Source organism: Heterodontus francisci, chromosome 15 (genome assembly GCF_036365525.1).
Source record: "Heterodontus francisci isolate sHetFra1 chromosome 15, sHetFra1.hap1, whole genome shotgun sequence".
Taxonomy (NCBI): domain Eukaryota; kingdom Metazoa; phylum Chordata; class Chondrichthyes; order Heterodontiformes; family Heterodontidae; genus Heterodontus; species Heterodontus francisci.
In genome coordinates this window covers 16,926,932-16,952,509 of record NC_090385.1, presented here as the reverse complement: position 1 = coordinate 16,952,509, position 25,578 = coordinate 16,926,932, and the positions used below count along the sequence as shown (strand labels likewise).

The 25,578-nt window shown below is 45.5% G+C and overlaps 1 long non-coding RNA gene across 1 annotated transcript in view; it reads right to left on the bottom strand.

Annotated features, from left to right (window-relative positions):
• Positions 1-2,268: 2,268 nt before the first annotated feature.
• Positions 2,269-25,578, bottom strand: part of LOC137377841 (uncharacterized) — a 43,209-nt gene continuing 19,899 nt past the window's right edge. The window contains exon 3 of the long non-coding RNA XR_010976493.1: positions 2,269-2,370. This is a non-coding gene — a long non-coding RNA (uncharacterized lncRNA). The remainder of the gene's footprint in view (positions 2,371-25,578) is intronic.

Here is a 25,578-nt window from a genome sequence, read left to right as displayed (position 1 = left end):
ACACTCTCTTGGCCAGTCTGAACATAGCAGTGGAAGCCTTACCCATGCGCTTGTTGATTTCTGCATCTAGAGACAGGTTACTGGTGATAGTTGAGCCTAGGTAGGTGAACTCTTGAACCACTTCCAGAGCGTGGTCGCCAATATTGATGGATGGAGCATTTCTGACATCCTGCCCCATGATGTTCGTTTTCTTGAGGCTGATGGTTAGGCCAAATTCATTGCAGGCAGACGCAAACCTGTCGATGAGACTCTGCAGGCATTCTTCAGTGTGAGATGTTAAAGCAGCATCGTCAGCAAAGAGGAGTTCTCTGATGAGGACTTTCCGTACTTTGGACTTCGCTCTTAGACGGGCAAGGTTGAACAACCTGCCCCCTGATTTTGTGTGGAGGAAAATTCCTTCTTCAGAGGATTTGAACGCATGTGAAAGCAGCAGGGAGAAGAAAATCCCAAAAAGTGTGGGTGCGAGAACACAGCCCTGTTTCACACCACTCAGGATAGGAAAGGGCTCTGATGAGGAGCCACCATGTTGAATTGTGCCTTTCATATTGTCATGGAATGAGGTGATGATACTTAGTAGCTTTGATGGACATCCGATCTTTTCTAGTAGTCTGAAGAGACCACGTCTGCTGACGAGGTCAAAGGCTTTGGTGAGATCAATGAAAGCAATGTAGAGGGGCATCTGCTGTTCACGGCATTTCTCCTGTATCTGACGAAGGGAGAACAGCATGTCAATAGTCGATCTCTCTGCACGAAAGCCACATTAATTCTAATTAGAATTAGAATTAGAATTAGAACATTACAGCGCAGTACAGGCCCTTCGGCCCTCGATGTTGCGCCGACCTGTGAAACCATCTGACCTACACTATTCCATTTTCATCCATATGAAAAAGGATTCCCACCGGAAAACTCATTGTCTCAATATTATGAGCATATCAAAAGGCCAGCGCTACTAGAACACAAGGCAATGACCAATTAAATGGGAACAGGTCAGAGCAAGAAATCAGATTATCCAATAGCCTTAAAATGCTGTTGAAAATCTTAGTATAGGTTTCTTTAAATCAACATCCGTAAAGAGCATAGCCCAGTAGTCCTGGATGGCCATTTCATATGGACAGGTAGGTGACTGTGCATTCCACCCATGTAAATGTGGGAAATTACATGGACATCTACATGACATCAAAGGGGTTTGAATGACATCTGCAGTGTCTAATTTGACGATAATTATCTACAAACTAACAGGCACATCCAAACCCAATACCAAACATTGACCAGAAAATTGGATGGGACAGCAAGTGTTTGTAGATCCTGTGTAATGGATCTCTGCCTATTTTACTAGTTGGTTACACCATTTATGCCTATTCATCAGCTATAGCCAATTGGATTATCATGACTGATGATGGGCAATTGGCTCCACAGGTGTGTGCAGATCCCTGGTGCCTCACTCCAGTGCTCATTTGTTCTATGCCAGTCTAGACAATGAGTTTTGGTGGGTTACTTGAACCTGGGGGCATCACAGCAGTGCCCAATCTTGACCACACACATACACTTCCCAGCAGATTTGGCAGGAAAACACCAGTTGATTCTTTCTCCTCAATAGTACAAAGATGTTGAGGGCGATTTATTTATTTACTTAGAGATACAGCACTGAAACAGGCCCTTCGGCCCACCAAGTCTGTGCCAACCAACAACCACCCATTTATACTAACCCGACAATAATCCCATATTCCCTAACACCTACCTACACTAGGGGCAATTTACAATGGCCAATTCACCTACCACCTGCAAGTCTTTGGCTGTGGGAGGAAACCGGAGCACCCGGCGAAAACCCACGCGGTCACAGGGAGAACTTGCAAACTCCGCACAGGCAGTACCCAGAACCAAACCCGGGTCCCTGGAGCTGTGAGGCTGCGGTGCTAACCACTGCGCCACTGTGCCACACTTGCTAGTCCTTAGACCCATCCTGGGTAAAATCAGTTAGTTCAGTACAGGGCGCAGGTCAGACCCGGAACCCAACTGGTACAACTTTTTTTCTATGTGCTTTTTTTCTTTCTGATTTTAAATACATCAGGCTGAACTTTACAGACCGCCAGACAGTGGGGGTCATGGCGGAGGGCGCGGAAAATGCCTCCGGCAGAGGCCTGCCACGGGCTTCGATGCCGGGAAGGCCTGGCTGATATTGCTGGCAACGGGAGGCCTCGTGGCGGCCGCCCCGCCGCTCGGCAACGTGAACCCAATTTCAACACATAAATTAATTTAAATACCTGGATTAATGACCATTGTGCTCCCGCCGTCTATCCCAGAGTGATATTGGTTCCGGTGCCCGGCACTCCCACGCCTTCGGATCCCTGTCCGGAGATCCGAGGTGGAACACTGATGGGGAGAGTGGAGCAGGTAAGTTTTCCAGTGTGGGAGGGGTGGGGGAGCAGAGTCAAACTCATCTGATTGGTGTATGGGAGGGTGGGAAGGGTTACAGTGCACAGTTTATGAACTTTGGGGTGGGTGGGGAAGGTCAGGTGGACAGGGGAAGTGTTTTGGGGGTGGCGAGGGCAAGTAATAAATTTTATGATTATTGAGGGGGTGGAAGAGGGGCAATTTAAATGGATTTAAATTGTTACATTAAACTTACCTTTAAATATTTAAAATGAAAGTTAGGTTTCAAAGCCCTTTAAAAATGGCTTCAGCGCCTGTGCAAAGACAGCTGACGCCATTGCCGGGGATGGTTCACCTGCCCCCTCCACGTCATCCGGCCTGTCTACTTAAATAAGCCGCCACGTTTAATATCGCGGTGGCTCCACGACGTGCGGCCTGCATGTGCAGGCCGCCATTATTTACGTTTGCCGCTGTATAAATTTCAGCCCATCATTTCTCTCTGCTCTTTACCTGAAGGTATTGAAAACTTGTTTGCCTATTGTTCTACGAACACTGAATGTCCTTCAATTCCTTGCCCAAAAGCCTGTTATTCATATGTGAGTCTTCACAATGAATGTCTGCAGGGATCCCATTCCTGCTCTTATTCACGGAAATGCATTTCCAGCAGGGATTACTGGACAATCAGAGCAGGATTTTCCCTACAGGCTTCAGGACCCTGACGTCAGGGTCAAATGGGTGTCAGAAGCTTGCACTTTGTGTGGAACAGTCACCTGGCTGTGCTTTTCCCTGAACTGGCCAATTAGTGACCAGAGGGTGGGAAAGGACATTGGGTGAGCACTTGAAGCTGCAGGGCCAATAGGCCCTCCAACACTGAAGAAATAACAGGCTTCCTTTTCAGGTAAGTGAGAGAGAAGGTGCCTCAAGATGGAGGCTCTCTCTCTCTCCAACTTTTTTAACATTAAAATAAAAAGTGCTGTTAGCACTTGGGCCACCATTGTGGAGGGGGAGCTCCTCCACAGGGTGGCCTGTGGCTGTAGCTGAAGTCAGGTAGGCCTCAAAGCCTGCCTGGAGCGCTGGTCTCCTGGTCTGACATCGTGAGGCGGCCTCCATGCAGGTACACTGTTCATTCATGTCTCTGGGCCATTGCAAAATGCATTGAGGAAGCATCTACAATTAGTGATTTATTGAGAGCATTTACAGTGGTTAAGATACAAGATAAAAACAAAATACCATGGATGCTGGACATCTGAAATGAAAACAGAAAATGCTGGAAATACTCAGCAGATCCGGCAGCAACTGTGGAGAGAGAAACAGAGTTAATGTTTCAGGTCTTTCCAGCACTTTCTGGTTAAAATATAAAGCCGTGCTGAGAATACAAATTCACCTTTATCATGTCTTCCGAAATGCAAATATAAAAGAACACAGTACCTAACTTTTGAATCATTAAGAAGTCTTTCTCACAGAAATGGGAGGAGGCCATTCGGCCCCATGAGCCTGTTCCGCCATTCAATTAGATCATGGCTGTTCAATATCTTAACTCCACCTACACATCTTGTTCTGTATCCCTTAATACCCTGCTCTAACAAAAATCTATCAATCTCAAGTTTTGAAAATTTCAACTGATTTAGACTCAATAGTTTTCCTGGGGAGAGAGAGTTTTAGATTTCCACTACTTGTGTAGTATACAATGTTATATATAAAAAATGCAGAGTTGCATTTATGTAGAACCATCATGTATTTCAGGGCTTCCTGAAGCACTTTATAACAACAAATTACATTTGAAGTGCCGTTACTGGTGTTATGTAGGTAAATAGGTCAGCCATTTTGCACACAGCAGTGTCTCACAAACATAAATGAGATGAATATCCAGTTAATCTGTTTTGATTGGGGAATGAATGTTGTCCAGGATACTGTGAGACCCCAACCCCTTCTATTTTTCAAAGAGTATCAAAATAACCAAATAAATTGAGCTTAATGGATACTGTTCAGTGAATGACAAGGCAGCAATACAATTGATGATATCTAAATTAGGCAGTAACGCTGCCTAATATTACAATATATAAGGGTTGCCAACCCTCCAAGATTGCCATGCAGTCTCCAGGAACTGAAGACTAATCTCCTGGGCATTGCTACTGGCAACCTAGGAGGAAAAGTATAAAGGCACAAGGGAAAAAAAATTATGCTTTTTCATATTCTTTGAATACTTTTGTTTTGTAGTTATAGAAATTTTGGAAATGGGGAAAAAGACTGTTTGACAATGCAGGGCCCTTGGAAGTGGAAGGATCGTGGTGAGACCTCCAAAAATGCAGCCAAACAGAGTTGGTAATTCCATAGTATACTAGTTAATTTTCAATCGTGTTACTTGCGGAGGCAAATAAGAGCAAAATGATCTCTCTTTTCCTGTAATCTTGCTTTTTTTCTCACAGTCTAGTTCTTTCTGTCTTTCTGTTTGTATTGTTTTCTTTTCCTCACTCTATGTGGCACTTACACATTGATCTCTTGTGGATATATATTTCTCTGTTCTTCTGCAAACTCTTTTTCTCACTCTATGGGGAAATTTTAACCCCTGCCCCCAGTGGAAATTGGGCAAGAGGGAATTCATATGGAGCAGGCGCTTTAGACACTGTCCTCCTGACCTGATGTTGCCGACTGCAATTTTAAATTGCAGACGCCAAGGACTCCTACTTGAAGCTGGTGGTGTCCATGCTTTAATGTGCAGACCTTTCCCAATGCTGTCAATGGGACCCGCCTGCAATATTAACCCCAGGCCTGCACTGGGACCCTGCCAGGACAAACTTGCTTCCAGCTGTCCGAGAGGCTGCATTCCCACCCAGGAGGTTCTCTCACCTTGTGGGTATGTCTCTCCTTTTCTGTATATTCTTCCTCTTCTGCTGTCGCCCAACTCCTCTGTATTGCGTTAATACATGTTTGTTTACTGATGTACACAGTTAAAACTTTCCTGGATTGTACCTGGAGACAATCACAAGCAGCACCAAGAGGCAGTCTATCAAGTACTTAGGTGAGAAATTCTGGTCTGTGGGCTGAATGAAATTGAGAAGATTGAAGACATCATTAATTGTCAGTGACAGTCAGTCTTTAGTCACCTCACTGCTGGTAACTCTTTGGCCATGTTGCCCACCTCAGAGACAAAGATCCCATAAATTGGGCGGTGAAGATCAGAATCGACAGGGATCATAATCATGAAAGAATATCGACCTGCTCTGGATTTGAGGGGACTACGAAGCAGTTAACCTAGCTATATCAGTGCAGTAACAATCCAGTGGAATTCTCTGATGCTCAAAATGAAGCCATTCAAAGTGGTCATGGAAGTTGTACGCTACTGACCTGTTATCTAGGTGTAATTGCTTGCTTGCTTGAAGGCATCCCTACTGGTGTGGGCACCGACTTGTCCCAAATAAATGAAGCAGCCTGCCAACTTCAACGGTTTTCGGTAGCAGAGATCCCAGGGAAGGCACATCTCTGCATTTAATGCCAAGAAGCAGCACTCTCTGCATATTTTCAGGCCGTAGATTCCTGCATTGTTTACGTTAATAATTTGAAAGCATTCTTGATGAAATCAGAATATCCTAGAAGGAAACAGCAATCTGCAATAATACCAGAGTCTTGGGCTTGTTGGATAACTTGTATGTGTAGATTTCTTTCATGAATATTCACAGCATCAGTTTAACACCAAAATAGAAACTGCCACAGTGACACTTGCTAAACCCATCTCAGACACGCAAACTGTTCCCATGACGCATTCAAACTCAGCATGGCACACGGATCACATCCTTTGGCTGTTACCATGGCAATGGAAAAAAAACCATACAATCTGAGCATCACAGATCACAAACTTTCTTACAGTTTCATAAATAAAATCATATCTTCATGTCCTCTTGGCTTCCAGCTATTTCTGCTGCTGTGGTAAGGTCTGTTTAATAAAAATAGACCAATATAATTTCATCCGCTAGATGGTGACAGCCAGCAGATAGGGAAGTACAACATTTCAGTCATTTTTGGAAGCCTTTTTACAAACTCTTCCCCTTGATGTATCACAGTGCAAATCGGGTATTCCAAAATTCATACTAAATTACATAGTGTCTTCTCATGTAACAAGAGTGTTTCATTCACTACTGCTCCAAGGAAGAGACATGGTCACCAAATGAAACAGTCTCAATCCACACGAGTAATTTTAACCTATCTTGCTGGAGGTGGGGTAGTGTGGAGGAGGGGAACCTGTGGAATGCCAATTTTGCACCCTGCCCAATATTACCCTCCACTGACTTCAGTGGTAGGCAATATGGGGTGGGGTGTAAGATCAGTATTGCATTCAATCACATCAGTTTCCCAATGAGCAGGTTGGGTTAAAATCACCTCGTAAAGTTGAGAATGAATGTGTCTGTGGGCTGGGTGGATGGAAGTGCCGAATGTTACTAGATGAGGCTTTCCCTTTCATTTGCCCAGGGTTCCTGCAAATGGAAAGCTTATGTAGGGAGTGAGACCTGGCCTGGAAGCTGAATCAGGCCAGCCAGTTACACCTAAAGGAAGAATGCTCATCATTAGAGGAGAGTTGCTTTTTAGGTTTGGCAAGCTATGCTGATGGATTGGAATTGTGACTGTGAGGAACCCTATGGGCACAGATTACCCCATTTGTGATGAATACCTGGAGGTCCTGCTGAAGCAGATGCTGTAAAGGAGGCTGGCTCTGTTGTGGTCATCTTTTAGCAAAAGTGGCATTTCAAATTGCGTTGAAGGAAGCTGTAGAATGGGTCAGCATCATCTCCCAGGTTCAGTAGATGAGGGAGCAAACATAGAAGAGATTTTCAGGCAGCTGCAGAAGTGCCGAAATAAACATACTCCCATTTGCACGCACCGTCTCTATAGAAGGTACTGCACAGGATTTGGGACTCCCCTTTCCCCTTAGTAATATTGGATGAGGGCAAAGTGCTTCCATCACTCTGGAGCACATTAATAATAGGCCACCTTTCACTTAATACATGCAGCCTTGCTCCATTTTAACAACTGCCAACACATAGATCAAGGTTGCTATTTGGGGTGCAGGATGAGTTCCTTTAATATTCTTTGCTGTGTTCTGCTTGCAGGCCAAGGTAGTGCACAACTTCCAGTACAGGACTCAAGCAGAGTTATTCAGACTCTCAGTCCACACAAGGAGCTGCCCCTTCTTCTGTTTTCCAGGAAAATCATGGAGATGCTGACTTTGATGCCATTACCCAGCAATGTCCTTCCTTTGACATCTTTCTATATTCCCTGTCTTCCTCCTTCTCTGTGACTACACATGCTATTAGCTGTATCACACACATGGGGCTGAATTTTGTTGAACTCCCGACGTCAGGCTCTGTGGTGGGGGGTGGCCGGAAGACCGCTGAGGCAGCGGCCAGCCGCAGAATCTGACGCCGGGATTGCCGGGCCCGATCTTCCCGGCACTGGCGAGGTTCCGTGGCGGCACCCTCCTGCCGCTCGGCAACGGGACCCAACTTTAAATATTTAAATGAAGAACATGAAAACGTTAACATACCTTTCACTGCGATCTGGCCAGCTGTCCATGATCTTGCGTGCGTCAGCTGGCACTTACATGCCTTCACTTTCCCGTCCAGGGAATGCTGTGCCCCCAAGGTGGGGAAGGGGGGAATTTAGGATTTTTAGTGTAGTGAGGAGGGGGTCAAATCTGCACGTGTAGTGGAGGGGAGGGGGGGAAGGGGTGAACTCTGCATTTGGTGCAGTTGTTGGGGGAAGGCCACATATTAAATCATAGGATCATAGAAAGTTTAAGGCACAGAAAGAGGCCACATGGCCCATTGTGTCTGTGCCAGCCGAAAAAAGATCGAACTATTCTAATCCCACCTTCCAGCATTTGGTCCATAGTCCTGCAGATTACAGCACTTGAGGTGCATATCCAGACTCCATTTGAATGTGTTGAGGGTTGCTGCCTCAACTACCCCTTCAGGCAGTGAGTTACAGACAACCACCACCTTCTGGGTGAAAAAGTTTTTCCTCATCTCCCCTCTAATTTTTCTACCAATCACTTTAAATCTATGCCCCCTAGTCACTGACCTCTCTGCTAAGGTGAATAGACCCTTCACCTCCACTCTATCCAGGCCCCTCAAACTTTTGTACATTTTAATCAGATCACCCCTCAGCCTTCTCTGTTCCAAGGAGAATCTTTCCTCGTAGCTGTATTTTTCTAGTCCTGGCAACATCCTCATAAATCTCTTTTGTACCCTCTCCAGTGCAATTACATCCTTTCTGTAATGAGGTGACCAGAACTGCACACAGTACTCAAGTTGTGGCCTAACCAATAAGTTATATAGTTCCAACATAACCTCCCTGCTCTAACCTTCTATACCTTGGCTAATAATGGAAAGGATTTCATATGCTTTCTTAACCATCTTATCGACCTGTCCTGCTACCTTCAGGGATCTGTGGACATTCACTCCAAGGTCTCTCACTTCCTCTAATCTTCTCAGTATTTCCCCATTAATCGTGTATTCCTTTGTCTTGTTTGACCTCCCCAAATGCATCACCTCACACTTATCCAGGTTGTGTTCCATTTGCCACTTTTCTGCCCATCTGACCAGATCATCAATATCTTCCTGTAGCCGACAGCTATCCTCCTTGCTATCTACCACATGGCCATTCTTTGTGTCATCTGCAAACTTCCTGATCAAATCGTCCAAATCGTTAATATATACCACAAAAAGCAAGTGACCCAGTACTGAGTCCTGCGGAATGCCACTGGAATCAGCCCTCCAGTCGCTAAAAGAGCTGTCAACAATTACCCTTTGTTTCCTGCCACTGAGCCAATTTTGTATCCACCCTGCTGCATTTCCCTGGACCTTGTCAAAAGCCTTGCTAAAATCCATGTAGACCACATCAACTGCACTACCCTCATCTATCTTCCTTGTTACTTCTTCAAAAAATTCAATCAAGTTGGTCAAACAAGATCTCCCCTTAACAAATCCATGCTGACTATCCTTGATTAACCCCTGCCTTTCTAACTGACTGTTTATCCTGTCTCTCAGAATAGATTCCAATAATTTGCCCACTACTGAGGTTAGACTGACTGGCCTGTATCCTTTGCTTAGCAATTCTCCAATCCTGTGGTACCACAGCTGTATCCAGTGAGGTTTGGAAAATGATGGTCAGACTTTCTGCTATTTCCTCTCTTGCTTCTTTCAACAGCCCAGGGTACATTTCATCTGGCCCTGATGATTTATCAACTTTCAAGGATGCTAGTTCCATTAATACTTCCTCTCTCCCTATAATTATCACATTCAATACTTCACACTCCTCATCAACTACAATATCTGCATTGTCCCCATCTTTTGTGAAGACAGATGCAAAGTATTCATTAAGAACCATACCAACATCTTCCGTCCCTACACATAGGTTACCTTTTAGGTTTTTTTTGGGCCCTACTCTCTCCTTAGTTATCCTCTTACTCTTAATGTATTGATAAAACATCTTTGGGTTCACCTTGATTTTGCTTGCCAATATTCTTTCATGTCCTCTCTTTACTTTCCTAATTTCCTTTTTGATTTCACCTCTCCACTTTCTATACTCCTCTCAGCTTTCTATAGTATTGAATTCTCGGTGTCGGTCATAAGCTTTCCTTTTCTGCCTTATCTTACCCTGTAGGCTCCTTGACATCCATGGGGTTCTAGATTTGGCCGCCTCACTCTTTTTCTTTGTGGGAACATGTTTACGCTGAACCCTTTGAATCTCCCTTTTGAATGCCTCTCACTGCTCCGACACTGATTTACCTTCAAGTAGCTGTTTCCAGTCCACTTTCGCTAAATCACTCCTCCGTTTAGTAAACTTGGCTTTGCCCCAACCGAGAACTCTAACTCCTGTTCTATCTCTGTCCTTTTCCATAATTATGTTTAAACTGACTGAATTATTATCACTTCCACCAAAATGCTCTCCCACGGCCACTCCTTCCACCTGCCCATCATCATTTCCTAAAACTAAGTCTAAAACTACACCCTCTCTTGTTTGACTTGCTACATACTGGGCAAAAAGGTTCTCTTGAATACACCTCAAGAATTCTGCTCCCTCAATTCCTTTCACACTAAAGCTATCCCAGTTAACATTGGGGTAATTAAAATCCCCTACTAGTACTGCCCTATAGCTCTTGCACTTCTCAGAGATTTGCCTACATATCTGCTCTTCTATCTCCTTCTGTTTGGGGGTCTATAGTACACTCCCAGCAGTGTGATTGCCCCTTTTTTCTTCCTTAGCTCAATCCATATGGCCTCATTTGACGAACCTTCCAACATATCATCCCTCCTCACAGCTGTAATAGTTTCCTTTGCCAAAATTGCCACTACCCCTCCTTTCTTATCCCCCTCCCTATTGCATCTGAAAACCCTGCAACCAGGAATGTTGAGCTGCCATTCCTGTCCCTCCTTAAGCCATGTTTGTGTAATAGCTATGATATCATACTGCCATGTGTCTATCTATGCCCTCAGCTCATCTGCTTTATTTGCTATGCTCCTTGCATTGAAATAGAGACTCTTGAGCACTGCCAAACTCTTTTAAAAAATTTTCTAACCTTTGTTTCCTCTGCCTTTCAGACTCATCCATTAATTTACTGCCTTCTATTTTCATTTCTGATTTTGTCCCCACTGAGTCTATCCTCAGGTCCCCATCCCCCTGCCAAACTAGTTTAAACTGTCCCCAACAATACTAGCAAAACATCCTGCAAGGAACTCAGTCTCGGTTCTGTTCAGGTACAACTCGTCTGGCCTGTACAGGTCCCATCTCCCCCAGAGCCAGGCCCAATGTCCCAGGAATCTAAAGCCCTCCCTCGTGCACCATCTTTCCAGCCACACATTCATCTGTCTTATTCTATTTCTATATTCACTTGCGTGTGGCACTGGGAGCAATCCGGAGATTACTACTTTTGAGGTCCTGCTTGCTAATTTCTTACCTAGCTCCCTAAATTCTGACTGCAGGACCACATCCCTCTTTCTACCTATGTTGTTGGTTCCAATTTGGACCACGACTGCTGGCTGTTCACACTCCTCCTTCAGCATGCTCTGCAGCCGCTCAGTGACATTCTTGACCCTGGCATCAGGGAGGCAACACACCATCCTGGATTCACGTCTGCGGCCACAGAAACACCTGTCTGTTCCCCTGGCTATTGAATCAGCTATCACTATGGCTCTTCCAGTTTTCCCTGTACCCCCTGTGCAGCTGAGCCACCCATGGTGCCATGGACTTGGCTCTGGCTGCACTCCCCAGGTGAAGCATCACTTTCCTTAGTATTCAGTACTGAATACCTGTTGGGGTGTCAGATGCAATCAGGGATCTCCTGCCCTACCTGCATGTTTCTTTTTGACTGCCTGGTGGTCACCCATTCCCTCTCTTCCTGTATACTCTTAAGCTGTGGGGTGATCACATCTATAAACGTGCTGTCCACGTAACTCTCATTCTCATGAATGCACCGCAGTGTCGCCAGCCGCTGCTCAAGATCCAAAACCCGAAGCTCAAGCTGCCACAATTGACAACACTTCCTGCACAAATGGTTCTCCAGGATATGGGAAGTATCCTGGATCTCCCACATGGCACAGGAGGTGCACACTTGAGGTTGAAGCACCCCTGCCATTCCTTTACCTATTAGTTGACCCTTTGTTATTGCTAAAAAAAACTTTACCAGTACTACAACACCTTAGAATTTTTACTAAAACCTACTATTACTGATAAATCCTACTAAAAATAGAGTTCACTGGTAAAATAAACCTTATTCAAAATATTACTCACCAGCTACTCACTAAATACAAGTGTTTTGGGGCGGAAGGGAATGGGTCAGCCATTTATTTTCTTTGTATTGGGAGGGGGGTATGGGACAAAAATCAATTCACAGTGTTTTTGGTGGGGTCGGGGGAGGCAGTGGGTGGGGGCTTCAACAGTGCAGGTCTGGAAGCCCTTTAAAAATGGCACCAGTGCCTGCGCAGAGGCAGCTGATGCCATTGCCAGCGTTGCAGAGCCCGCCCCCACCATGTGATTGGGGGGGGCAGGGGGCAGCGGCCCAGCTTACGCAGATGAACTGCCGCGTGCTAAATCATGGGGGCATGGTGGCGCGCAGCCCGTATATGCGGGCTGCCATTTTCTTTGCCCGCGGGAGAATATCATTCAGCCCAAGATGTCTGATGCTCTTATCAGTGTTTGATTGTCTTGGGTATGTTTTGTAATGTCTTTTTCTTTCCCAGTAGATTCTTCCTAAGGTGAGTGCCCAGGATAGAATGGCAGCATAGGGGCCTATGCTCCTTGGCCATTCCAAGAGACTGTTAACTCTAACTTTGGGATTCCCTGGGACAGCTGTATTTCCATTTACCTGCCCTCCCTGGACAGTGAACTGGAGCGGAGTCTGCATTTGGTGCCCACAGCTCGCTGGCACCAAATTTGTCTCAGGCCTCAGTCTGGCACAGGCCAGTGGTTCCTTCGACTTTGCACCACAGAATCACAGATCACAGAATTAGAGAATAATACCGTGCAGAAGAGGCCCTTTGGCCCATCGAGTCTGCATCGATGCATTAAAGACACCTGACCTGTCTACCTAATCCCATTTCCCAGCACTTGGCCCATAGCCTTGAATGTTATGACGTGCCAAGTGCTCATCCTGGTACTTTTTAAAGGATGTGAGGCAACCCGCCTCTACCACCCTCCCAGGCAGGGCATTCCAGACTGTCACCACCCTCTGGGTAAAAAAGTTCTTCCTCAAATCCCCCTTAAATCTCCCACCCCTCACCTTAAACTTGTGACCCCTCGTAACTGACCCTTCAACTAAGGGGAACAGCTGCTCCCTATCCACCCTGTCCATGCCCCTCATAATCTTGTACACCTCGATCAGGTCACCCCTCAGTCTTCTCTGCTCCAGCGAAAACAACTCAAGCCTATCCAACCTCTTCATAGCTTAAATGTTCCATCCCAGGCAACATCCTGGTGAATCGCCTCTGCACCCCCTCCAATGCAATCACATCCTTCCTATAATGTGGTGACCAGAATTGCACACAGTACTCCAGCTGTGGCCTTACCAAAGTTCTATACAACTCCAACATGACCTCCCTGCTTTTGTAATCTATGCCTCGATTGATAAAGGCAAGTGTCCCATATGCCTTTTTCACCACCCTATTAACCTGCCCTTCTGCCTTCAGAGATCTATGGACAAACATGCCAAGGTCCCTTTGTTCCTCGGAACTTCCCAGTGTCAGGCCATTCATTGAATACTTCCGTGTCACATTACTCCTTCCAAAGTGTATCACCTCACACTTTTCAGCGTTAAATTCCATCTGCCACTTTTCTGCCCATTTGACCAACCCATCTATATCTTCCTGTAACCTAAGACACTTAACCTCACTGTTAACCACTCGGCCAATCTTTGTGTCATCCGCGAACTTACTGATCCTACCCCCAACATTGTCATCTATGTCGTTAATATATAAATGCCAAACAATAGAGGACCCAGCACAGATCCCTGTGGTACGCCACTGGACACTGGCTTCCAGTCACTAAAACAGCCGTCTGTCATCACTCTCTGTCTCCTACAGCTAAGCCAATTTTGAATCCACCTCATGAAGTTACCTTGTATCCCATGTGCATTTGCTTTCTTGATAAGTCTCCCATGTGGGACCTTGTCAAAGGCTTTGCTGAAATCCATGTAAACTACATCAACTGCACTACCCTCATCGACACACCTGGCCACATGTTCAAAAAATTCAATCAAATTTGTTAGGCATGACCTCCCTCTGACAAAGCCATGCTGACTATTCCTAATCAAATTTTGCCTCTCCAAGTGGAGATAGATTCTCTCCTTCAGAATTTTCTCCAATAGTTTCCCCACCACTGATGTGAGACTCACTGGTCTGTAGTTCCCTGGCTTATCTCTACAACCTTTCTTAAATAGTGGGACCACATTAGCTGTTCTCCAGTCCTCTGGCACCTCCCCCATGGCCAGAGAGGAATTAAAAACTAGGGTCAGAGCCCCTGCAATCTCCACCCTCGCCTCCCACAGCATCCTGGGACACAAATCACCCGGAGCTGGAAATTTGTCCACTTTTAAGCCTTCCAAAACCTCCAATACCTTGTCACTCCCTATGACAACTTGCTCACGAACCTCACAGTCTCTCTCTCTAAGTTCCATATCTACATCCTCATTCTCTAGGATGAAGACAGATGTGAAGTATTCATTCAACACCCTACCAATGTCCTCTGGCTCCACCCACAAATTTCCCCCTTGGTCCCTAATGGGTCCTACTCTTTCCCTGGTTATCCTCTTCCCATTGATATACTTATAGAATATCTTGGGATTTTCCCTACTTTTACCAGCCAGAGCATTCTCATATCCCCTCTTTGCTCTCCTAATTGCTTTCTTAAGCTCCATCCTACACTTTCTGTACTCCACTAACGCTTCCATTGATTTGCTGTCCTTGTATTTGCTAAAAGCCTCTCTTTTCCTTCTCATCATACCCTGAATGTTTCTGGTCATCCATGGTTCTCTGGGCTTGTTGCTCCTACCTATTACCCTAGAGGGAACATGTTGGGCCTGTACCCTCCCCATTTCCTTTTTGAATGCCCCCCCACTGCTCTTCTGTAGATTTCCCGACAAGTCACTCTTTCCAGTCTACCTTGGCCAGATCCTGCCTTATTTTACTAAAATTCGCTCTCCCCCAATCCAAAACCTTTTTTTGCAACTTGTCTATTTCTTTCTCCATAACAAGCTTAAATTGTACCATGTTGTGGTCACTATCACCAAAATGCTCCCCCACCAACACATCAACCACCTGTCTGGCTTCATTCCCCAGAATTAGGTCCAGCACTGCACCCTCCCTTGTTGGATCCTCCACATATTGAGCTAAAAAGTTCTCCTGTATACATTTTAAGAACTCCACTCCATCTAAGCCCTTAACACGATGACTATCCCAATTAATGTTGGGAAAGTTGAAATCACCTAACATAATTACCCTATTATTTTTACACACCTCTGCAAATTGCGCACATATTTACTCCTCAATTTCCCGCTGACTATCTGGGGGTCTATAATAAACACCTAGCAATGTGGCTGTCCCTTTTTTATTCTTAAACTCTACTCATAAAGCTTCATTTGATGCCCCCTCCAAGATATCATCTCTCCTTACTGCAGTAGCTGATTCCTTAACTAATATTGCAATGCCCCCTCCTCTTTTACCCGCTCCTCTGTCTCGCCTGAAGATTCTATATCCCGGGATATTGAGCTGCTAATCCTGCCCCTCCCTCAACCATGTCTCCGTGATGGCTACTATATCACAATTCCACGTGTCAATCCTTGCCCTTAACTCATCCGTTTTACCTGCAATACTCCTGGCATTAAAGTAGAGGCCTTCCATCCTGGTCTTACTCCCTTGAAACTTACTTCCGCTGTATTCCCTCTGACTTGTTCGCTTTCCTGTGTTTAGCTGTGTCCCTATTCCGCTAGGAGTCTGCATCACCCATCATGTTGAATTTCTCCCTTGTTGCTCTTTACTGGAAATACTTATGGATGGCCTTGTTTTGGGTCACTGCCTCTCCCTGTAGGCTATGGATCTCCCTCACAGGACTTTGCTTCTTCAATACCTCTTCCAGTGAGTTTCCTGTCCTCTTGGCCTCCTCATCCTTCAGCTGCAAGGTAGTCCCTCTCAATGGGACAATTATGAACTATTTGTTTTTCTTTATGACGATCCAACAGTTTCAGGGTCAGTTTTACTGATACCAGCTTTTCATTCAAATTTTCAAAGTGCCATGGTGGAACTTGAACTCATGTTCTTTTGGATTATTAGTGGAGGCACCTAGGATAACTAGTCCAGTAACATAACTACTACACTATTGTATCCAAAGTTAGGATGCTATAATTGGCCTCAGACACCACCCCCCCACCCCCCGCCCCCGAGCTAGGGAGGAGCAAAATCAGCCAGTTCACACTCCTGATTACAGTCTGTGGACATGATCGGACTTGATTTTGAGGCCGTCTGCAGCTGAAGAGTCCAGTTGAGACTCACAATAGAGGCTAACACACAAAGAGTAGACATTTAGGCAATATTTCAGGAGGCTGCCAGTGCCTACGTGATGGTGCCCTAGCTTAAGTGATTGGCACCAGGGGCTTTTTACTTCAACGGCTTTACAATCTTGCAAAAGTTTTGTTCTTTTGAAATATTATCTCACTGCTTCCAATGATTCAACAACAGTAATGCTAGGGAAAAAAGAATGTATTTTACTGGAACATGTCCCAACCTTACTAGGTTACAATACTCTTGTCTTGGATTCACCCCAACTTGGAGCGTTACAGGCAATACAGATTGTTACAGTTCACTGGCAGAGAACTGAAACCTATCACATCAAATGCGATTGCACCATATCAACAAAAGATATCCTGGATTGTTAATCAGTAAAGCTGCTAGACTCATGCTGTGTGAGTTAATCAACTGTACCTAGTAGATGGGAACAAAAAGATCAGATATCATACTTAGAAAAGCTGTTGTTTACCTGTGCCCTACTGAATACTTAGAAATTCAACATCATCAAACTGCCATATGCAGAATAGAAAAATGCAGAGATTAGCCCTTCAAGGAGGTCGCTCTTTCAACAGCTAAATGGGCAGGTATTACACCTCCTGCGATTACGATTTACCTCCTCTCTCCTCACTATCCCAGGCCCCAAACACTCCTTTCAGGTGAAGCAGCGATTTACTTGTACTTCTTTCTATGTAGTATACTGTATTCGTTGCTCACAATGTGGTCTCCTCTACATTGGGGAGACCAAGCGCAGACTGGGTGACCGCTTTGCGGAACATCTCCGCTCAGTCCGCAAGCAGGACCCTGAGCTTTCGGTTGCTTGCCATTTCAACACTCCCCCCGCTTTCATGCTCACATCTCTGTCCTGGGATTGCTGCAGTGTTCCAGTGAACATCAACGCAAGCTCGAGGAACAGCATCTCATCTACCGATTAGACACACTACAGCCTGCCGGACTGAACATTGAGTTCGATAATTTCAGAGCATGACAGCCCCCCATTTTACTTTCATTTTTAGTTATTTTTTCTTTTTTTCTTTTTTTTCTTCTTTTTTTTACATTCTTATTTACATTTTTTACAATTTTTTTTTGCATTTATTTCATTTCATCTTAGTTTGTTCAGTTTGCTTACCCACTGTTTTGTTTTTAGGTTTGCACTTGCTGCTGTTCAATATTCAGTGCATTGACACCTAATCTGTACTAATGCTTTGTCTCTCAACACATCATTAACATATTGTTTGCCTTTGCTCCATGACCTTTTGGTCAGCTATGTGGCCTTGTCCAATCTACACCTTCTCCTTTGTTATCTCTTGCCCCACCCCCACCTCACTTGCTTATAACCTGTGACTTTTCTAATATTTGTCAGTTCCGAAGAAGGGTCACTGACCCGAAACGTTAACTCTGCTTCTTTTTCCACAGATGCTGCCAGACTTGCCGAGTGGTTCCAGCATTTCTTGTTTTTATTTCAGATTTCCAGCATCCGCAGTATTTTGCTTTTATTTTAGGTGTTAGCTGTGGCTCACTGGTCGCACTCTTGCGTCTTGCGGGTTCAAGCTACACTCCAGAGACTTGAGTGGATAATCTAGACTGGCACTTCATTGCAGCACTGAGGGAATGCTGCACAATTCTGCCTTTCAGATGGGACATTAAGCTAAGGATGTAAAAGAGCCCATGGCACTAAATAAAGGAAGAGCAGGGGAGTTCTCCTGGTGCCTTAGTCAACACCTATCCCTCACCAATACCTAAAATAGAAGTTCTAGTCATTTTATTTTATGTGGGAGCTTTCTGTATGCAAATTGGCTGTCACATTTCTTACATTATTACTTCAAAACTACAGTAAAGAACTCTGTGATACCCTGAGGTCATGAAAGGTGCTTATATAAGTTTTTCTTTCTTTTATTTTAAAGGCCTTGTTAAAAGAGAAACTTGCACAGAAAAAATTGGATTCAAATGAAAAATGAACAATATTTCATAATTTCATCATATCACTGAAAGAACTGAATATAATAGCAGAGTTTTCACCCCACACCACCATGGGTGCAGTAACCAATGTCAGTTTTCTTGTAACACAAATGGAATTTGGGAAAAGGCCATCGAAGGCACACCAATTACAGATCCTAGACAGCAGATTGAGGAACATAGGAATAGGAGGAGGCCATTCAGCCCCTCCAGCCTGCTATGTCATTCAATTAGTTTACGGCTGATCTGTACCTCAACTCCATTGGCTCAATATCCCTTAACATCCTTACCTATCAATTGACATCACTCTTGAAAGCTTCAATTGTCCCTCAGCATCCACAGCCTTTTGAGGGAGAGAGTTCCAGATTTTCACCACCCTTTGTGTAAAGAAACCTGATTTCTGATTTCTCTCCTATCACAACAGATGCAGCCAGCTGGACCTTACAGAGGAGCAGGCATGATGCATCTTGGTGTTAAATTTTGTTTGGTAATGCTCCCGTGAAATGCTGTGAGACATTTTAGCCCTCCCTCAGTTGGAGACTCTGAGCCTAAATGTAGTGTCCCTATCACTGCCCTTAGCCAAGAGGCACTAAACCAGCATAGATCAGGGATCAAACCCCATACCTTCCGAGAGAAGATATGGGGTTCCAATGACAGAAGGGGCGGTAACCCGTGCACAACAATTTAAGGTAATTAGCAAAAGAGCCAGAGGTGAGATGAAGAGAATTTTCACATGGGTTAAAGAACCTTACGTGTTGCCACATTGGACTATTTTCTACATTTGCTTAGCCGCAGGCGTTAAACTGAGGACCTGCACTGGTTATATGCATCCCTAAAGCTCTACTGTAAAATAAAGAAAAAGCTTGCATTTATATAGCACAGCTCATGACCTCAGAACATCCGAAACAACTTTACAGCCAAGAAAGAACTTTAGAAGTGTAGTCACACAGTGTTATCAGTGTTATCATGTCGGAAACACGGCAGTCAATTTCAGACCAGAATCTCCCACTATAATGTAAAAATATTACTTTATGTTGTTACATTTAGAATTAAATTGACTGAATCTGGTTTAGTTATGACCTCAGCGCTTTATGCAGAGCCTGCGTTGGTTGACTCAGCACTCTTATTGAAAGAATTAATGTCTTTCATGACAACTGGTGAATGAGCAGACAACAAAGACGATGGTATGAATGAGGGCAGAACGTGATCTTGTTATCATTTAACTCAACGGGTCATCCTTTTTGTGCAAGAGTTCCTATCAATATACAGTGGTACACACAGATAAAGTACATCGAAGCTTCACCAGATTAGTTCCTGGAATGAAAGGGTTGTCCTATGATGACAGGCTAAGTATATTGGGTCTATATTCTCTGGAGTTTAGAAGAATGACAGGTGATCTCATTGAGACATACAAGATTCTGAAGGGGCTGGATAGGGTAGACACTGAAAGGCTGTTTCCCTGTTTGGGGAATCTGGAACATGGGTGTACAGTCTCAGGATAAGTCGCTGATCATTTAGGACTGAGATAAGGAGAAATTTCTTCACTCCAGAGGATAGTGAATGTTTGGAATTCTCTACTCCAGAGGTTGTGGATGCTCCATCATTGAATATATTTAAGGCCGCTTTGGACAGATTTTTAGTGTCTCAGGTAATCAAGGGTTATGTGGAGTGGGCGGGAGAGTGGAGTTGAGACCAAGGATCAGCCATGATTGTATTGAATGCAGAGCAGGCTCGAGGAGCAGTATGGTCTACTCCTGCTCCTATTTCTGATGTTCTTATTTTACTGCCCAATGTGACAATGGTTCCAGACAGGTTGACTCCATGAGGAGTTGAATTGAATGGACTCAGCAACAAAGTATTGATTAAAGCAAGAGAAATTGGGCCTCTTTGTGCCCACTTTGCAGTCATGAAATGGGGGCAAAAAGGTTCAATTTTGCAAGGCTATGCCCAATGCCAATTTGGCTTGGCGGATATTCAGGCATCCTCTAGGCTGCCTTAAAAAGGCATAAGGCCCCTTGCGTATACTTCCGACCCATTGCCTTATTTAAAGACACCTTCTAGATAATTATCTGCGCTGAGGCTAGGCCGGGAATACTCCACTCAGGATTGTCCCAGGCCCCACTCGCCTCCCAGACCTACCCGAGAGCTGCTGTCGGTCCATATTGGTCCTCTCTGAACCGATCGGCTGTTTTTGGATGCCTGATGGATGGCCACAGCTCATTAGAAATATGCTTCTGGGACCCGAGGCCTAACTTCAGACATGCCTGGAGTCCTGGCTTCTGGTGCGTGTTCTGAGTGCTTTGCCTATTTCAGGCCTGAAAAGGGGCCTAAATCAATTTCTGACTCCAAAGGTGTCATTGATACTCCATTTTAAATTATTTTACATTTTCAGAATATGCAATCTGCCCTATGCCTCTACTATTATGCAACATTGCAATACCAGCACCTTACTTGCAGCAGCATTCCTGCCTGTTGTTTTATTAACTGAAAGAAAAAAATAGTCAAATTGACTGCGTAGGCTTTCTTTTTAACTTAAAGTTGTCTTTGCCACCTCCTATTGCAGAGGGCTGATTCATTGAGGGCCATCGTATCTAATTGTTAGAAGACTTCACACTTAACTGTCTACATATTGGAAACCGATTCTTCTTCTTCTTCTCCTTCTTTGGCCTCCTTGTCTCGAGAGACAATGGGTAAGCACCTGGAGGTAGTCAGTGGTTTGTGAAGCAGCGCCTGGAGTGGCTATAAAGGCCAATTCTAGCGTGACAGACTCTTCCACAGGTGCTGCAGATAAAATTGGTTGTCGGGGCTGTTATACAGTTGGCTCTCCTCTTGCGCTTCTGTCTTTTTTCCTGTCAACTGCTAAGTCTCTTCGACTCGCCACTCTTTAGCCCCGCCTTTATGGCTGTCCGCCAACTCTGGCGATCACTGGCAACTGACTCCCATGACTTGTGATCAATATCACAGGACTTCATGTCGCATTTGCAGACGTCTTTAAAGCGGAGACATGGACGGTCTGATACCAGTGATGAGCTCGCTGTACAATGTGTCCTTGGGGATCCTGCCATCTTCCATGCGGCTCACATGGCCAAGCCATCTCAAGCGCCGCTGGCTCAGTAGGGTGTACATGCTGGGGATGTTGGCTGCCTCGTGGACCTCTGTGTTGGAGATACGGTCCTGCCACCTGATGCCAAGGATTCTCTGGAGGCAGCGAAGATGGAATGAATTGAGACGTCGCTCTTGGCTGACATATGTTGTCCAGGCCTCGCTGCCGTAGAGCAAGGTACTAAGGACACAGGCTTGATACACTCAGACTTTTGTGTGCCGTGTCAGTGCGCCATTTTCCCACACTCTCTTGGCCAGTCTGGACATAGCAGTGGAAGCTATTAATTAAGAGGAAACTTACAAACATCTCAGGATGAATATCACAAAGGATCAATGTTAGCAGAACCAGAAAGTTTTGCTCTGAAGCACTTTGTGAGACAGTTCCTCCAGTCAGTGAAGCTAAGAAGGTCACCTCCCAGTTTGTCAGCTTGTTTCAGCGATCCAGACTCAAAGATTAACCTGGCTATCTTACTGTGTAGCAAGTCATCTGCTGACCAGAGCTCCACACAAATGATATGCCCCCTCTCAACCAAGTGACACAGGCACTGTTCTCAATGCACTATCCTCTGACTCAGTACTCATTCCAGAAGTGGCTAAACTGGGGATCAACCTTCTAAACCCTCCTGTGACAATATTGACCGGCAGCCGCTTGCGAGACTGCAGATGGTTGGTTCCGCAGCTCTTCTGACCTGAGTCATTATTACCGGCTGTGCCTGCCTTGACAGAGCAGTCTGGAGAATCAGATTGCTAATCGTGCCTTTAAGGCATGTTCACTCAATTTTCAGTTTTGTCTCCGATACCTGCACCTGGAGCTGGGACTGTCTGAATTACTGCTCTTTCTTCTCGCAGACTAATAGTTTCATAAGCACAAGAATGCAGTCTACAACCTGTCTGACCTAGTGCCACACCTGGCTATTTAATCATTTATTTCAAACCGCTGTTGCAGCCTGACTCATATTCTAGTAAAGAGATTTTGTGAAGTCACCACCAATTGTCAATTAAAAGATATGCAATGCTGAATATCTTATCAATTTCTAAAAAAATGATCCACATTTTTCTCAATAAGAATATTTCTATCAATTAAAATAGATAGTAACAGACTGGGTATTGTTTATTCCTCCCAGATAGATGTGATAGTGTAGAAAATAACATATACAATAACTGAAAACTAGTTAACCATATCCCGCCAGTCAGTTGGACTCCAGAATATACGCTCACTCACAGACAAGGACTTACCATCCAGAACCTCATTGTGGATGATCTTATCGACATCCCAACACTGCTGCAAACAAGGCTTTTCAGCAGCCATTCTGTTCCCTCCCAGAAGCCTTCCTGTGAGGATGCACCTTCCACTAATGACCCTGTCCAAAGCACTGTGGCAGCAGAGTGACACTTATCTCCAGGTCATGACTTGGCCTCTTCCCCTGCTCTCCTGGTACCTTCCCCTTCTTCAAGCACCTCAGCCACTTATATCCCTCATACCTTTCACTTAATATCCTCGCCAATTACTGTGCACCCAGGCTCCAAGCTGACTTGCTCACTCAGATGTACCTCCCATATTACAACACTGGTTACTCTTCAAAAATGCTTCATTGGCTGCAAAATGAAGTGGGGCATCCTGAGGTTATGAAAGGTGCTACTGAAATGCAAGTATTTCTTTTTTATTTACCTCTTCCCTTTGCCTCTACACTGAGCATCATCCCATCCTCAATGAATTCAATCTTCACCTCACCTCCCACTATCTCCTGTGAAACTACTCCCTTAATCGCTTTAAATACCTTTATTAGATCACCCCTCAACCTTCTAAATTCAAGGGAACAAGCCAGGTATTTGCATTCCCTGCCACTAATACTATTCCCCTATCCCCGGCTCCTGTTTCCCACCCCCAGGTGAAAATTGAGCCCCTTGTCTTTAAATCCCTCCATGGTCTCACATTGCCCTATCTCTGGAAAATCTTTCAACACAACATTCCCTCACCTTCTAAGCAACCCATTCCTCTGACTCTGGGCTTTTGTGCACCTCCCTCACTTCATCCCTCCCTTGATGTCAGAGACTTATGGATCCTACACTTTGGAATTCCATCCCTCAATCGCTCCATCGTGCCATCTCCTTCTCTTCCTTTAAAACCCCCTTCAAAACTTTTATCATCCTCCTGTCAGCTGTGGCTCAGTGGTAGTACTCTTGTCTTTGAATTAGGTGGTTGTAGGTTCAAGGTTCACTCCAAAGACTTGAATAAAATTCCAGGCTGTCACTCTAGTGCAGTACTGAGGGTGTGCTGCACTGTTGGAGGTGTTTTTTTTTCAGATGAGATGTTAAACTGAGGCCCTGTTTGCCCTCTCAGGTGGATGGTGCTATTGCAAAGAAGAGCAGGGGAGTTCTCCCTGATGTCCTGGTCAACATTTATCCCTGGGGCTCATTTAGACTCCTCATGGCAGCCTTCACTGAGGCTTCTGGTTGTCCTGAGGGGGAGATCTGCTGTTTGTGCCAAAGCTTTCCACTGCACCAGGGGGAAGTGAGATGTCACAGGGGAGCTGGAAGCCCCTTGCTTCATTGTTGATGAGCTGGATCTAATGCTGGAGGCTGTGAGGAACAGGAGGGAGGTCCTCATCCCGGAGGGTGGCAGGAGGAGGCCACCTTGTCGTGCAGTAGGGGCACCTCTCTGTTCAACGTCTTCTCCCTCTGCTTCCTTTTCCTCCTCCTCTCTCACCTCCTCCCCCGATGAGATGGCTACTTCCAGGGCCTCATTGTCCTCAAGGTCCAACCTCACTGGAGGTTCATGTTATAGAGAGTGAAGCAGACCACCACACTGACCAAGATCCTTGCATGGGGTATGGGAGGGTGCCACCCAACCAGTCAGGCACTGGAATCACACCTTCAGAAGCCTGATGGCCTGTTCAATGGTTGTCCTACTGAACAGGTGGGATTGGTTGTATCACCTCTGTGTCTCTGCCTGGAGCTCCCTTAGAGGGGCCAGTAGCTTTGTCTTTAAGGGATCCATCCTTGTCCCCTTGGATCCATCCACGCACATTGCGGGTTGGAGTGAAGATCTGAGGGAGCCTGGACTGGCAGAGGGTGAAGGAGTCATGACAGCTGCCAGGAAAGTGAGCACAAACATGGAGGAAGCTCTTGTTGTGCTTACAGACCAGTTGGACATTGAGGAAGTGGAAGCCCTACCTGCTGATGGATCTCACTGGCCAGTTGCTGGGTGCCTTGATGGCCACATTGGTTCAATCAATGATACCCTGCAGCTGGGGGAATCCAGCGATGAAGGCAAAACAAAATGCCCTCTGCCCCTGCTAAGCAGTGTCCATTGTCAAATTAATGCATTGTCCAGCTCTGGCAAAGAGGGCATCATTGACCAGCGAGATGCAATGATGTGCAGCTGTTCGCGAGATGACACCCAAGGTCTGCGCTGATCCTTGGAAGGAACCAGAAGTGGAAAAGTGCAAGGCCACAGTGACTTTGATGGCCACTGCAGGGCATGGTGACCAATGCTGTGAGGTCTTCAGTGATGAAGTCAAAGATGTCTGTGACCATCTGCCTGGAGAGTCGCAGTCTCCTGAGGCACTGGATCTCGGTCATCTCCAGGTAGCTCCGTCTTTGGTGGTAGATCCTGTATTGAGGGTATGGCCTTTGTTGCCTTCTTGCCTTTCCTTCTGCTCCTGTGTCCTCCTGATGCCTGGGGTTCTGTCCTTCCTGTGGAGGGTGTTGTCCCTCATTGCCACTGGGCCTAAAATCTGACAGTCATGCCCCCAATGCCAGCTGCAGGTTATGTGGCCGTCCTATTGTGATTGGCAGCTTTGCCGCCTGCTCTTCCGCCCCTGCGATGCTAATGGGTTAATGACCCCGTTCGATGCCTGAGCGCTGAGTACCCAATCTCCCTGCCACCAGTGCAGTGCCAAGGGCACCCACTTACCAACTGCCGTGTCCTCCTTTGCCCCACTGACCCCTGGCAGGAGGCAGGGGGTGAAGGTCGAGGTAAAAACAAGAAATGCTGGAAATATTCAGCAGGTCTGGCAGCATCTGTGGAGAGAGAAGCAGAGTTAACGTTTCAGGTCAGTGACCCTTCTTCAGAACTGGTCGAGGGTTGTTTTTGCGATTGGAA